General features: G+C 33.5%; 1 long non-coding RNA gene and 1 other non-coding gene across 2 annotated transcripts; both read left to right on the top strand.

Annotated features, from left to right (window-relative positions):
- Window positions 1-33: 33 nt before the first annotated feature.
- On the top strand, window positions 34-3,150 carry LOC141713183 (uncharacterized). Its single transcript, XR_012571890.1, has 3 exons — window positions 34-239; window positions 2,046-2,307; window positions 2,526-3,150. It is a non-coding gene; the product is annotated as an uncharacterized LOC141713183 (long non-coding RNA).
- On the top strand, window positions 2,066-2,137 carry TRNAP-CGG (transfer RNA proline (anticodon CGG)). Its single transcript has one exon. It is a non-coding gene; the product is annotated as a tRNA-Pro (tRNA).
- Window positions 3,151-14,968: the final 11,818 nt, after the last annotated feature.

The following is a 14,968-nucleotide window of genomic DNA, read 5'->3' as shown; positions in this document are numbered from 1 at the left end:
TTTATTGAAATAAAATCAAGCAAAAAAAAAAAAAAGAGAGAGCAAGCTAATATCTGTTGTGACTTGCACGAACCATCATCATATGGTATCTTCTCCAAAGAATAAGGACATAATATTGAACAAAAAAAAAAATGATATACATATCATAAGTATACCGTTGTTCGAGAAAATGGATAGATGATTATGAAGTTAAGAGTAATATCTCCAGCCCTAATCTATAACGAAGAATCATCTCCGTGGTAATTTCTTTTCTCAATATATGGATTTTAGATTGTTTTCAAGTACCATAACATCATCGCCTTGTTATCTTTCTTGCTTCATATTTACTGACTGTCTAAAAAATCATGATTAGAAATCAATTCATGTGACATTCTGTATTATTTTTTATAAGGCTCATGCACTATAGTCTACACTTGTTGAAACTTGAGATGATTTAAATTTTTAAAATGCATGTGTTTCTCACTCATGATTTATACTCGCACACTTAAGCGCTCTGTTGTACTGAATGTAGTTCATTATAGGAGTTGCGATTTCATTCCATTTCTTACTGCTTAGTTTTCAAATATATACCTTGCTATCTTTGGACTTCACTGTGGAAGGAGCAGAGTCCACAACTAGAGCAGATGAGTAGATCAGATATGGCGCCTATATAGTAGTTGCATCATCTTATTTCTTCTGGTATCTTATATTCAAATTAGATTTTCTTGGCAATTCTTTAATGTATGCCATATACGGTGACAAGTATGAATTATCACTTGATTTTCTTGAAATCGGGAGGATCAAGGTAGTATATTATGTTTAATTGACATACGCTTGCTCTCAAGGAAACTAGTGATGTAGGCTGCACAAACATAAGCGTCAAATTGAAGAAGCACAAATAAAACTCAGCTGTCTTGAGCTCTCGATATGTCAAATTTTTCTATCAAGTCTTATATGAACATTTGTAAACCTATATAAACATGATTTCATAGTGAATGTGATCATTGTTGAATGAAGTTCAAATAAATGAGTTCTAAAATACGCAATGACAGTAGTAATCACAATTTTTTTATAAATATTCTTAATGATTTAACTTTCCTTAAGGTCACATGAAGGAATTAAATCTTTGTTTTTTCCTTAAGGTAATGGGAGGTACTAGGGTTATCATCAAAGTTTCTTGATTGTAAAGAGTACACCTGCCGTTGGTATCTCAGTCTGTGACAGACCTTTGACTACTAGAGTACTAGTCTACTGATGCAGTTGCCTATGCTATTCAAGAGCTCTGGAATATGAAACTAGGATTAAGTAGTGATCAAATATTCCGAAATATCATTTATATTTATATACATGCATCATAATAACTGCATTGTTCATGAGTGAACATTGTGTCCTTAACATCTATTTATATTTGATTCCTTCTATTATCATTTAAACATTTTTTTTGTCAGATATTATCATTTAAACATTGTATACATTAAAAACTTGGTAAGTTCATGAAGGATATATGGCGTGTATATATGTTATTCTATTAATGTTTTTCAGTTGATAATGGCAGGTGAGCGACTATATATAGGTGATTTTTTTCTTTAAAAGTAGATAAAAAAGATCCCTCATGAAGGTGATACAATTGCGGTATTCAGATTTAGTTTCCTTTGTTTATCATTGTTGGATACTTATTAGACTAGTTTATATTCAACTTCTTTTGTTAGGAGTAGCTTGTTTCTTGTGTATGTTCCTTCTTAATGTAGCTACCTACCTATGGAAACACAGTAATGTGATTTTGATTAGTATGCTACTCACAGTTATCATCATGACTTCTGCAGTTCTGCTATTTTAGCTTGATTTTGATAAACCAAAATGACATCCTTTGGACAGGGGACTACTTTAGATCACTTATAATGGTTGTTTAATCTATCTGCTTAAAATTACATTCAGTTCATATTTCATTTTCACTTTCAAATATAAGGTATGTGACATTAGCAAAAAGCAATGTAAGAATCACTGTCTTCAAAGACAAAATTTTCTTTCCTTTTCTGTTAAAGATGATTAGTAAATGTTGAATGCAGTTGTAACATGCAATCACCAAGGGCATTTGGTCTAGTGGTATGATTCTCGCTTCGGGTGCGAGAGGTCCCGAGTTCGATTCCCGGAATGCCCCCAGTTGATCCCTATATTTTTTGATTTCCTTGGGCTGTAGGAAATGCTTAATCAAACTTGGATGCCTAAATCAGTCTGAATGGAACTGGTATAGGGGTGTTGAATGTTGAAGCAGATAGATGATTTTTGGTGACACCTGCTGGGCATTATGGAAGGGGGCATAATGATCAAGTAAGTTTGTCATCTGTAGTTATTGTTGCTCAGAACTGAGTTGATCGATGATTGAAAGCTATTGTGTTGCTGTGGTTCAATCAACTAGAAGCAACTAGTCCATTGTTTCTAACTCTGGGATTATCATTGAGACTTGGTTAAGCTTAGTACTAACCTTTCTTCTTGAGCTTTGTATTATGCATAAGCCTTTGCTGTTGAATTGTTAATTTTGTTGACAGAAGTGAGGTTAGGCAGCTGCTATACTGGTGGACTGAGTTTGGAGTAAAGTGTAGCTACGCCTGCTTCCCACTAATCACAGAAGACACTAGTCATGGAAGAGTCATCCTTGACATGTGTTATATTTATATTAGATATACAACGCAACCCTATGTCCTTCCCAACATTGCAACATCATATGAAATGAAATGGCATTCATTACATAACATGGTGGATCAACAAAAGTTGGGGATTAAACAAGTCCAACATAGTAGTATAGTATAACATCCCAACCCCATAGCACACTTACAATACATGTCCAACCCAATAATACATCACACGTTCCTCCAAAAACCTAGCAAGCAATTTACTACACATTACATTCTACTATAAAGGCCTCAAACCTTCCTATTCATTGTTCAATACAACTTTGACAAATTTGGACTCCTGACTGGGATACAAACTTGTGCCATATAATAACACTGAATCTTTGTCAAAGTCTGGTTTCAAACAATAAAATGGTGATATGAACTCAAATTTAAATAGGTAACGCCATGTACTATCTACTATCTAGTATCTACGGTGCACAATATTTTTCTTTCTTCTTTCCTGAAACCTACATAATATATTTTTATTCGGGTAAATTTAACCATTTTAATGTTAGTTTGTGAAGTTCTATATAATTATTAATTGTGATAGTCATCTTAGTAATGAAGTTGTTATATGTCTTAAATTTTTTTAAGAATTATCCGATCCCATCCGATCATCGTAGTTTTGAGAAAAGAAGTCGTGAATTGTTTTTGATACAAATAGTGTAAAGTTTTTGATTAAAAAATTAATTATGTAGAATAAAATAAATAGCTCCAAAACTTAGATTATATATATATATATATCGAACAAGGTAATATAGTAACATCGATAACATTGTATGCATCAAAAAAGATTTTATTAAATTATGTGCGATGGCAACTCAATGGTTGGACTTTTATAAGAGAAAAATATCTTAAAACAAATTCAAAATGAAAGGGGGCCCACCAAACCCTGGAAATGTAGAACAGTTGACACGAAAATAAGACGTGTGTGTAGAGTGTAGTGTAGGTGGGGTAAGTGTATGGGCTCAAAAACGGACGACCAAATTCACCTAACCCCAAACACAGCCCAAGCCGTCCAAACCCTATTAGCCTTCCACGTGTCCATTTTTCAAAACCCCCGAGACAACGACGCAAGCATCCCAAAAGCCCATGATTAGTCCACTTTGTGTTTCCCCTCATATACGAAAGTTTATTAGGACACCTGCCACTTTCTTATCTATCTTCATTATTAAAACCACACCTGGCACTTCATTATTATTTATTCACTTCACGTCACTTCATCTTGTTATTATTCATGCTTCATGTGTAGGGTGGTAATTCCGGTCGAGCGAACGCTATAATTCGATAGCAAGCCGAAGTTAGTCGTATAGAATCGACTTGTTTTAATCAAACTTAAATCCTTATATATACTCAACTTGTTTAATTTCACGAATCAGGATGAACAGACTCGTTTAGTTAAATAAGTGAAAACCTCTACCCAAATCGAATCCCTTGAAATGAGTTCGAATCAGGTGAGTTTGCGAGCTGCTCGTTCCGATTACAGCTCCTTCAGCTAAAATTATCTAATTTAATTTATTTATTTATTTTTAGTTATAGCTATACATTATAACTAAATTATTTTATGAATCTTTTAAGCATATTTTTTATCACGTCAATGAAATTGAATAGTATAATTTTATATCAAAAAATTGTGAAATGAATTGAATTCACGCAATTCAAACGTCCGGTTAACACTTAACAGCCGTCTGTCACGTAAGATTTGAGAGAAGTACAAAGTGACGTGGAGAGAGTGTGAATCGTTGAGATGAGGCCACGTGGAGTGATTTGAAGAGATATTTAAGAGTTACAATCATTATTTCTCTTTCAAGAAATCATGGAGGTGCAAGATCTCGTTTGATGGAGTGACACGTAACCACGAACGATTTTTTAAACGGACCCCATTCATACGTTGGTTTCCGGTGACATTATTAACTTGTTAATTTAAAATATTTTTATTCATATAATATTTGTGAATGCAATACAGTTCAATGTTGTTAATTATTTTTTAGCCAATTATATTATAATATGTGATATTTGGAAACCTTTTTGGATACTGATTTGAAATTTTTAAAATTATTTTTTAACATTTAACGTATTCTGGTCATATTATTTAATAAATTATCTAATAGCATTTAAAAGATGTTTGAATGATTATAATGTTAAATAGGGTTGTCAATGGATCGAAAATTCGGTCTATCCGATATGAACTGAATGCTAATTTAGCTGATATGGATGATTAAAAAAGAAATTTGATCCAGAAAAAATTCAATCCGATAATAATTCAATATGATAATAATTTGATCCGATAAATAACGAATACGAAATTAGGTCGATCTAATCCGTTAACGATCCGATCCGAAAAAATTATTATATAATTATATTTATATAATAATAAATTATATAAAAAAAATATGATATATTTATCTTAATTTTTTGTCAATATTTCTGCACCGAGTGTGTCAAAGTGTCAAGTCACGATTACGGCACTCGGGAATGATACAAAGTTTCTTTTTATTGTACGGGAGAGTGGTTTGCATTGTTTGGAGTTTAAAAAATGAAGACCGCAGTCCACAAGTTCAATTTTTATTGCCATATTATGTTCAAAATTTAGTATTCTTTTGGTAGGAACCGCGGCCGCTATCTTTATAGTACGTACTAGGTAAATTCACGGCCTCACGCTTACGTGTAAATCACTTCAATCAAGTTAAATCGCATTTAAGCGACATGCTCTGTTTTAGGAGGTATAATCATAAATTTTCATCCCGTGGAATTCGTGACCAAGAGGATAGTTCTCAAAATTTAGTATTTTTATTTTTGTGTTATTGGATTTTAATTTATTATTTAACTTTTAAATAGATATTAGTTTTTTTAATAAAAATTAGGTGAGAAATTGTGTTTATATATAAAGGGATCAGAGCTCCGATCTGTGATCCGGCGAACATAACAGATCCGGAAATGGATCGGGTTATAAAAAAAATAAGATTAAAATCTTATCCAGATCCGTATCCGGTAAAAATAAATGAATTATAACATGAATAAAGGTCAATTCGATACAAATCCGATCAATTAATTGCTATAGTGCTAAATTATCATTAATATTTTTTTGGCAAAAATAACATTGATGTAGTTTAATGCTAAATGATTCACTACTATTACATTTCACATTTCATACTAATTTGATGCTAGCATTTGAGATCTTTCAATACTAGAGCGGGCAATCGGGTCGTGTCATTTACTTTCGTATCGTGTAATTTCGTGTTTCATGTATGTGAACATAAAATCTATATCCGACCCGAAATGATTTCGTGTACTCATATGTGAAATCTATATCCGATTTAAATCGTGTCGTGTACTTTCCGTGTACTTTTCGTGTATATTAAATAAAAAATTAATATAATATATAAAAAAATATATTTTAATGTATAATTTAATGAAATATGTAGAGTGTATATATAAATATATATATTTTTACATAGTATTTTATAAAAACTTGTAAATATCTATATTATATTTATATTATATACATAAATATATGCATCTGTTATATATATATATATATATATATATATATATATATTAATTTATACATATATTTATCTCGTGTACTTTCGTGTACTGTAATATATAATAGATAATGTCAAAGATTACTGGAGCTAATAATGTCATCAACATCTATGATCTGAGTATATCAGAAGAATTGAAGGCAACAGGCAAGAGCAGAATATCAAAGGATGGAAGATTTTTGAATATATAAGCTGGCTCATTGTCAAGTTACAGGATAGGGATGTTAGCTAGATATCCTAAGCCAGATTTGCTGAAACTAATAGAGGCTCTAACTGACACCCCCATCCTAGAAGAATTGGAAATACTTGTGCAAATTAAGAACATAATTGAGAAAGAATCATACAGCTCAGTCTTTACTTAATTATTGTAAACTGTCAAATGTCCAATGTACAAGTGTTGTATCGGCTTTTGTATTATCTTATTTTCATTATTTAACTTGGGGTTAGTCTTGTTAACATTCATGAATTTGTGATAAGCAATCTTCTCACAAATTGGGGGAGATTGTTGTGCAAGACATGCATGTATCATAACAAGACTAAGTCATACTGACAACCCTGAGATTAGTTGTATTGTAACCTTAATCTGTAATTCATACTTGTAACACTTAATGTCTGTAAAATATAAATGGAGCAGACTGCAGCAGTTTTCTCTAAACAGTGTCAAGCCTAAGAATTCTATCTGGAAGAAGATCAAGAAGATCATGCCTCAGAAGAATTATGAAGAAGCTTGGAGTTGAATAAATCTGTTTGGTGTAAAACATTCTAAGTCAAGATCTCTACAATTCACATAATTAGTGTTATAGAGAAGTCATTCGAGAACTCAGGAATTGCCTATCGAGAACTCAGGAATTGCCTATCGAGAACTCAGGAACTGTCTATCGAGAACTCAGGAAATGCTATTGGAGATATCGATAAGTCAGATACCCATTCGAGAACTCAGAGATATCGACAAGTATACATTCATTAGAGAACTCTGAGTTATCGATAAGCCAAAGTCCATTAGAGAACTCTGAGTTATCGATAAACCAAAATTCACTAGAGAACTCAGAGTTGTCGATAAGTCAAGGCAACAATAAAGTTTCAGAGATATCGACAAGCCAACATGCCTATCGAGATGTCGAGTTCTCTACAGCTTAATTGGAGATCTTGAAGTGAAGAAATTTCTCTAAGTACAGAATTGCAGAACAGTTTAATATCCAAGGTTGCAGATCAACAAACAATTCGCATAGCTGGATTGACAAGTCTACAAAAAGCAGCTTGAGAGATGTGCAAGATCAATGACAAAGATTAACTGACAGGGGAGATTAAAGTAAACACGGGATGCTAAAGATATGCTAAGCTAGAAACGGAAGATTTGCTTTTCTATAAATAGAAATGACAAGTGACAGTTTAGAAAAGCTAATAGCATGTTTATTATCCACTGTGTAAACCAGCAGTTAACTGAGTTATAAAGTTAACACTGGTCCTCTAGTTAAGTAGAACAATCAAAATAGAAAATTGTGTGTTCTCTCTCAAGAAAGAAGCTAAGTTCTAAAATAAGAACTTAGAGATTTTGTAGCAAAACACTGTTGATTTTTAATATAATATTAAGTGAGTTTTGAAGATCTTTGTTTTACATATTTGCACAGTTATTTATGTTTAACATCTATTCTACTAAATCATTGATAACAACCAACTGCTAAAGCCTAAGTCGATCAAAAATCAAACATTTAATCCAAAACACATTCACCCCCCCTCTGTGTTGTATTCATACCTAACAAGTGGTATCAGAGCAGTATCTGAAAGTAAACAGATTAGATCTTGGAAAAATGAATACACAGAAAATCAGTAGTATCAAGATTCCTCCCTTTGATAAGGCCAGCTACACTTTATGGAAAAAGAAAATATTGTTGTTTATAAGAATGGTCAATCATCTTTACATTGGTATCCTCAAGAATGGGCCCTTCACTCCTGTAGTTAGAGTTGAGGAAACCACATATGGAGATATGGTTATTCCAGCTCATTATGCTGCCAAGGATCCTTCGGAATACACTGAACCTGAAAGAGAGAAAGTTTCCCTAGACAGTGCTTTGTAACTGATACTAATTGAGTCACTTGACAATGTAATGTATAATAACATTGTCAACTGTGACATTGCTAAACAGATCTGGAAAAAGATTGAAATACTTTGTGAAGGAACTGAGGAGGTTAGGTCAAATCAAAGAAGGATATTGATTTCTCAGTATGAGGGTTTTATGGCTAAACCAAAGGAGGGTATTACTGATGTGTTTGAAAGGTTTAATAAGCTGATAAATGACTTGCAGCTTCATGATACATTTTATGATGTTGAAGAAGTGAATTTGAAGTTCTTGCTTACTCTCCCTGACCATTTGGAATAAAAGATCTCTGCAATCAGAGAAGGAAGGGATTTGAGTAGAATCACACTGGAAGTGCTTTATGGGGTTCTGAAAAATTATGAACTTGAAATGATTCAAAAGAAATCATTAAGGGCTGGTCAAGGATATGTACTGGACGGCTCAAGTGCACTAATTGTGAATGATGGTCAGACCTCCAATGATGAGCAAAGATCTCAAACTCCAGAAGTTTCTACAAGTGAGAAAAGAGCCAATGACACTAAAGAGCAAGTCATACTGGAATTGGATGAAGAAGATGAATTATACACTCTTGATGAACTTGATGAGCTAGACAAATCAATGGCTTGCTTGGCTAGAAAATTCTCTAACATTAGAGTGAAGAAACCAAGATTTTTCAAGAGCAAAGGACAGTACTTCAACAAAGACAGCAGCTGGAAAGGAAAAGGGAAGTACACTCCTGACAGCAAAAATGGCTACAAGACTAGATCTTTTGATAGATCAAATATAAGGTGCTTTAATTGTGATGAGTTGGGCCATTTTGCTACAGAATGTAGGAAACCCAAGAAGGTAAAGAAAGACAAAGCCTATCTTGAATTGGAAGCAAAGTATGATGCTCTTCTAAAGAAGCAGCAAGGGAAAGCTTATATTGCTGAGGGGAAGAGCTGGGATGATTTAGATAATGATGAAGATGAAGAAGTTGGAAGCTATGCATTCATGGCCTTGGAGCAAGGAGACTCTTCATCATCTAAATCACAGGTACCAACTCTTACCACAATTGATTTAAATGTGAGTCAATATAAGGAAACTGTTAAAAAGATGAGCACAGAAATGTTCCACATTCATACAAGCATGGTTGCTGCAAATGAGGAAGTTAACAGATTGAAAAAGATCAATGAAAAACTTGAGAGTGAAAAACAAGAGACTGAATTGTTGCTGGTTGAGCTTGATACTGATAAGCAAGAAAATGCATACTTAAAGAACAAATTAAAGTGTGCAAGTGAAATTAAAGTGTGCAAGTGAAATTGAAGCAGTATTGAGAGAAAAGCTGGAGAAGAATGAAGTGAAGCTGAAATCCTTTAAAAATGCTTCTGATTTGATTGGCCAATATCATGAAAAGAACAAGCCATGTGCAAACATTGCCATTGGTCTTGATTATGAGGGTTTGAACAACAAAAAGAAGAATGTCAGTGACAAAGGAAAATCAACTAAAACTGAAGATGTTCCAATAATTTTGAAGAAAGTTGAATCACCATTGTTCAAGGCATGTGAAGTGAACTTCAGTGAAAAAGAGTTGATCATCAAACAGGAGATAGCTGATGAGGACAAGGAAAAGATAAATGATGAGACAACTCAGTCTTCCATCTCTGTTGAAACACCAAAATCCAATCAAGAAACTACGGAGCTTGTGAAGGAGATTAAAGCTGAACATGTCAAAAAGAAAAAGAAGAATAGAAATGGAAAGATTGGGATAAACAAAAGCAATAATTTTGCTTATGTTGCAGATGCTCCTAGAAAGAGGTGTGAGAATTGTGGATCAATGAATCACATAACTCATCTTTATAAAAAGATTATTAGCAATCCACCTGAAGGAGTCTGCAAGTACAATGAAGCTAAGGCTAATGATCCCTATTCATTCTGTGACAAGTTTGACTGCATTCTGTTGGATTTTAATCGCAGCGGGGGCATGGCAAAACACTTTTACACATATAAAATCCAAATAAAAGCATATAAATCGTGGTAAAAATATAGGGATCGAATCTAACCTTTAAAATAATTCGGAGACAACGATCAGAGATCCTTAACAGTTGCTCCTCAAGTGTGAAGCACTCCACCGATATCCACCAAGAAAACGATGTTAAGGAGGAGGAAGGAGGTCGAGAGAATTGGATTTTCCAAACTTTTTGGGTTTTTGGGGTTGGAATAAAATTAGGGTCTATAATATATATTTATAGGCAAAACTTTCAGCTGAAATTTTCCCATAAATAATATTATTATTATCCCATTTATTATTCTCATTAATAATTAAAATACCTTTTAATTATTAATCCTTTTTCTAAACACTTTAGAAATAATTCTCTCTCTTGATTTAATTTCCAAAAATTAAATCCTTTGATTAATAATATTAAGAACTTTTCTTAATTAATTTATAATCAATTAAATCTCATTTAATCAATTATTAAATTTGCCAATTAATTATTTATTTCATAAATAAATAATTATCAGCCATTATTAATTAATTCATCCGCCATTAAATCATTCTCTTTTTATGGTGTGACCCTGTAGGTTCGATATTAAGCTGGTAGTAGAAATAAATAATAATAAAACTATTTTATCATTATTTATATAAATTCTCTAATTTATTAAATATGATTAATTAATTAATCACATTTATTCTACATCGTGAGGGATACTTCTCAGCATATCGCGACTATCTAGATAATATGAATTCACTGCTTAGATTATCAAGAACCTATTCAGTGAATAGTTACCGTACAATAAACTTCTTCTACCCTACAATGTCCCGATTAAATACAAGGCATGGATCTCGTGTCAAGCCTATCTAATCCAATCACTTGCTTACCATTTACTATGCGTAGTTTTATGCAAATTAGAAACTCCTTTCTAATTTCATTTACTCTGGCCAGAGATTCCTGAACTAGCATAAGTGGATCAGCCTTGAACATTCGCTTCCTTCACTGGAAGGGGTAGATCCTTTATTGATCATACACTATCTTCGTGTACAAATTCCTATACCCAGAAGAGCCCTAATAATTGTCCCTGAGACTAAGAACTAAACCAAAGAATAGTTCAGTGTACACAAGATGACTATGATGACCTCAAGTCTAAGAATACTTGTACAACTATCACTATGTGAACAACTGCTGACACGTGAGTGAACTCCATCAGTTGTTCAGCTATGCGAGTCATGTTCAGTGAACTTATTCCATAATAAGCACCTACATACTAGTTATAGTGTCACCACACAAATGTCTATGAGAACAGACATCCTTCATAATGAAGCAAGCATAGTATGTACCGATCTCTGCGGATTATTAATTACCAGTTAGTAATCCTACGACCAGGAACTATTTAAGTTTAGAGTTATCATCTTTTAGGTCTCACTATTATGATCTCATCATAATCCATAAAAAGCTTTACTCTAAACTATGGTATATCTTATTTAAACACTTAAATAGATAGAGCCCGTAATAAAAACAAAACAAGTCTTTTATTAATATCAATGAAATCAAAACATATTACATAAAAAGTTATTCCTAAATCCTAATACATGATTGGACTTAGGACATATTCCTTTCAATCTCCCACTTGTACTAAAGCCAATCACTCTGGTATCTAATACCTATCTTGTCTTTATGACGATCAAAGTGACTCTGAGAAAGTGGCTTTGTGAGTGGGTCTGCTACGTTGTTATGTGTGTCAACTCTCTCGACGTTGACATCTCCTCTTTCAACAATCTCCCTAATCAGATGAAAGCGCCGCAGGACAAGTTTGGAATTTTTATGAGACCTAGGTTCCTTGGCTTGTGCTATTGCTGCGTTGTTATCACAATACAACACAATAGGCTCTTCGACGCTAGGAACAACTCCTAACTCAGAAACAAATTTCCTCATCCAAACAGCTTCTTTTGCAGCCTCACTTGCAGCTATATATTCTGCTTCCGCTGTGGAGTCAGCCGTTGTCGACTGTTTGGAACTCTTCCAACTTATCGCACCACCGTTTAGAGTAAACACGTACCCTGACATGGATTTGCTATCACTCTCTGATTGAAAACTAGAGTCAGTATAACTCTCTATTTTCAACTCAGATTCACCGCCAAAAACAAGAAAATGTCATGAGTCCTTCGCAAGTACTTAAGGATGTTTTTCACTGCTTTCCAGTGGTCTTCACCTGGATTTGACTGATATCTGCTCGTCACACTAATTGAATAAGCAACATCAGGCCTTGTACATAACATCACGTACATGATAGATCCTATTGCTGAAGCATAAGGAATCTTACTCATACACTCTCTTTCCTCAGGTGTCTTAGGAGACATTTTTAGCGGAAAGGGACACTCCATGACTCATCGGTATGAGACCTCTATTGGAGTTTTCTATGCTAAACCTTTTAAGCACTTTCTGGATGTATGTACCCTGGGTAAGACCTATCATTCTTCTAGATCTATCTCTATAGATCTTCATACCGAGAATGTAGGATGCTTCTCCCAAGTCCTTCATGGTGAAGTTCTTTGATAGCCATACCTTGACTGATTGCAGCATCGGTATATCATTTCCTATAAGAAGTATGTCATCCACATACAATACAAGAAATGTTACCGCGCTCCCACTAACCTTCTTGTAGACACATGGTTCATCCATGTTTTTGATAAAATCAAACTCTTTGATTGTCTCATCAAAACGAGTGTTCCATCTACGAGAAGCTTGCCTTAAACCATATATGGTTCGCAGCAGCTTACACACTAGGTGTTCATTTCCCTTGGAAAGAAAACCTTCTGGCTGTGTCATATACACTTCCTCCTCAAGTTCCCTTGGAAAGCCGTTTTCACGTCCATTTGTCAGATCTCATAGTCGTAGTAAGCAGCAATCGCAAGCAAAATCCGAATTGATTTTAACAGGGCTACAGGCGAATAGGTTTCATCAAAGTCAATCCCTTGTCTTTGATTAAATCCTTTTGGCACTAGCCTAGCCTTATAGGTCTCCACCTGGCCATCTGCTCCAATCTTTCTCTTATATACCCACTTGCACCCAATAGGCTTAACACCTTCAGGCGCTTCAACCAGAGTCCATACATGGTTGGTATACATAGATTCCATTTCGGATTTCATGGCACTATGCCATTTCTCTGAGTCAACACTACTCATAGCCTCATTATAGGTCTTAGGGTCGTCTTCATCAATGATTGACAACTCATTGTCATTCTCAATGACAAGGCCATAATACCTCTCAGGTGAAAGGAATATGTCCTAAGTCCAATCATGTATTAGGATTTAGGAATAACTTTTATGTAATATGTTTTGATTTTCATTGATATTAATAAAGACTTGTTTTGTTTTTATTACGGGCTTTATCTATTTAAGTGTTTAAATAAGATATACCATAGTTTAGAGTAAAGCTTTTTATGGATTATGATGAGATCATAATAGTGAGACCTAAAAAGATGGTAACTCTAAACTTAAATAGTTCCTGGTCATAGGATTACTAACTGGTAATTAATAATCCGCAAAGATCGGTACATACTATGCTTGCTTCATTATGAAGGATGTCTGTTCTCATAGACATTTATGTGGTGACACTATAGCTAGTATGTAGGTGCTTATTATGGAATAAGTTCACTGAACATGACTCGCACAGCTGAACAACTGATGGAGTTCACTCACGTGTTAGCAGTTGTTCACATAGTGATAGTTGTACAAGTATCCTTAGACTTGAGGTCATCATAGTCATCTTGTGTACACTGAACTATGCTTTGGTTTAGTTCTTAGTCTCCAGGGACAATTTTTAGGGCTCTTCTGGGTATAGGAATTTGTACACGAAGATAGTGTATGATCAATAAAGGATCTACCCCTTCCAGTGAAGAAAACGAATATTCAAGGCTGATCCACTGATGCTAGTTCAGGAATCTCTGGCCAGAGTAAATGAAATTAGAAAGGAGTTTCTAATTTGCATAGAACTACGCATAGTAAATGGTAAGCAAAGTGATTGAATTAGATAAGCTTGATACGAGATCCATGCCTTGTATTTAATCGGGACATTGTAGGGTAGAAGGAGTTTATTGTACAGTAACTATTCACTGAATAGGTTCTTGGTATTCTAAGCAGTGAATTCATATTATCCGGATAGTCGCGATATGCTGAGAAGTATCCCTCACGATGTAGAATAAATGTGATTAATTAATTAATCATATTTAATAAATTAGAGAATTTATATAAATAATGATAAAATAGTTTTATTATTATTTATTTCTACTACCGGCTTAATATTGAACCTACAGGGTCACACCATAAAAAGAGAATGATTTAATGGTGGAGGAAATTAATTAATAATGGCTAATAATTATTTATTTATGAAATAAATAATTAATTGGCAAATTTAATAATTGATTAAATGAGATTTAATTGATTATAAATTAATTAAGAAAAGTTCTTAATATTATTAATTAAGGATTTAATTTTTGGAAATTAAATCAAGAGAGAGAATTATTTCTAAAGTGTTTAGAAAAAGGATTAATAATTAAAAGGTGTTTTAATTATTAATGAGAATAATAAATGGGATAATAATAATATTATTTATGGGAAAATTTCAGCTGAAAATTTTGCCTATAAATACACTATTAAAGACCCTATTTTATTCTAACCCACATCGAACCCCAAAAACCCAAAAAGTTTGGAAAACTCAAT

Source organism: Apium graveolens, chromosome 3 (genome assembly GCF_009905375.1).
Source record: "Apium graveolens cultivar Ventura chromosome 3, ASM990537v1, whole genome shotgun sequence".
Classification (NCBI taxonomy): Eukaryota; Viridiplantae; Streptophyta; class Magnoliopsida; order Apiales; family Apiaceae; genus Apium; species Apium graveolens.
Note: the sequence above shows the minus strand (reverse complement) of the source record. Positions and strands in the feature narration are given on the sequence as shown.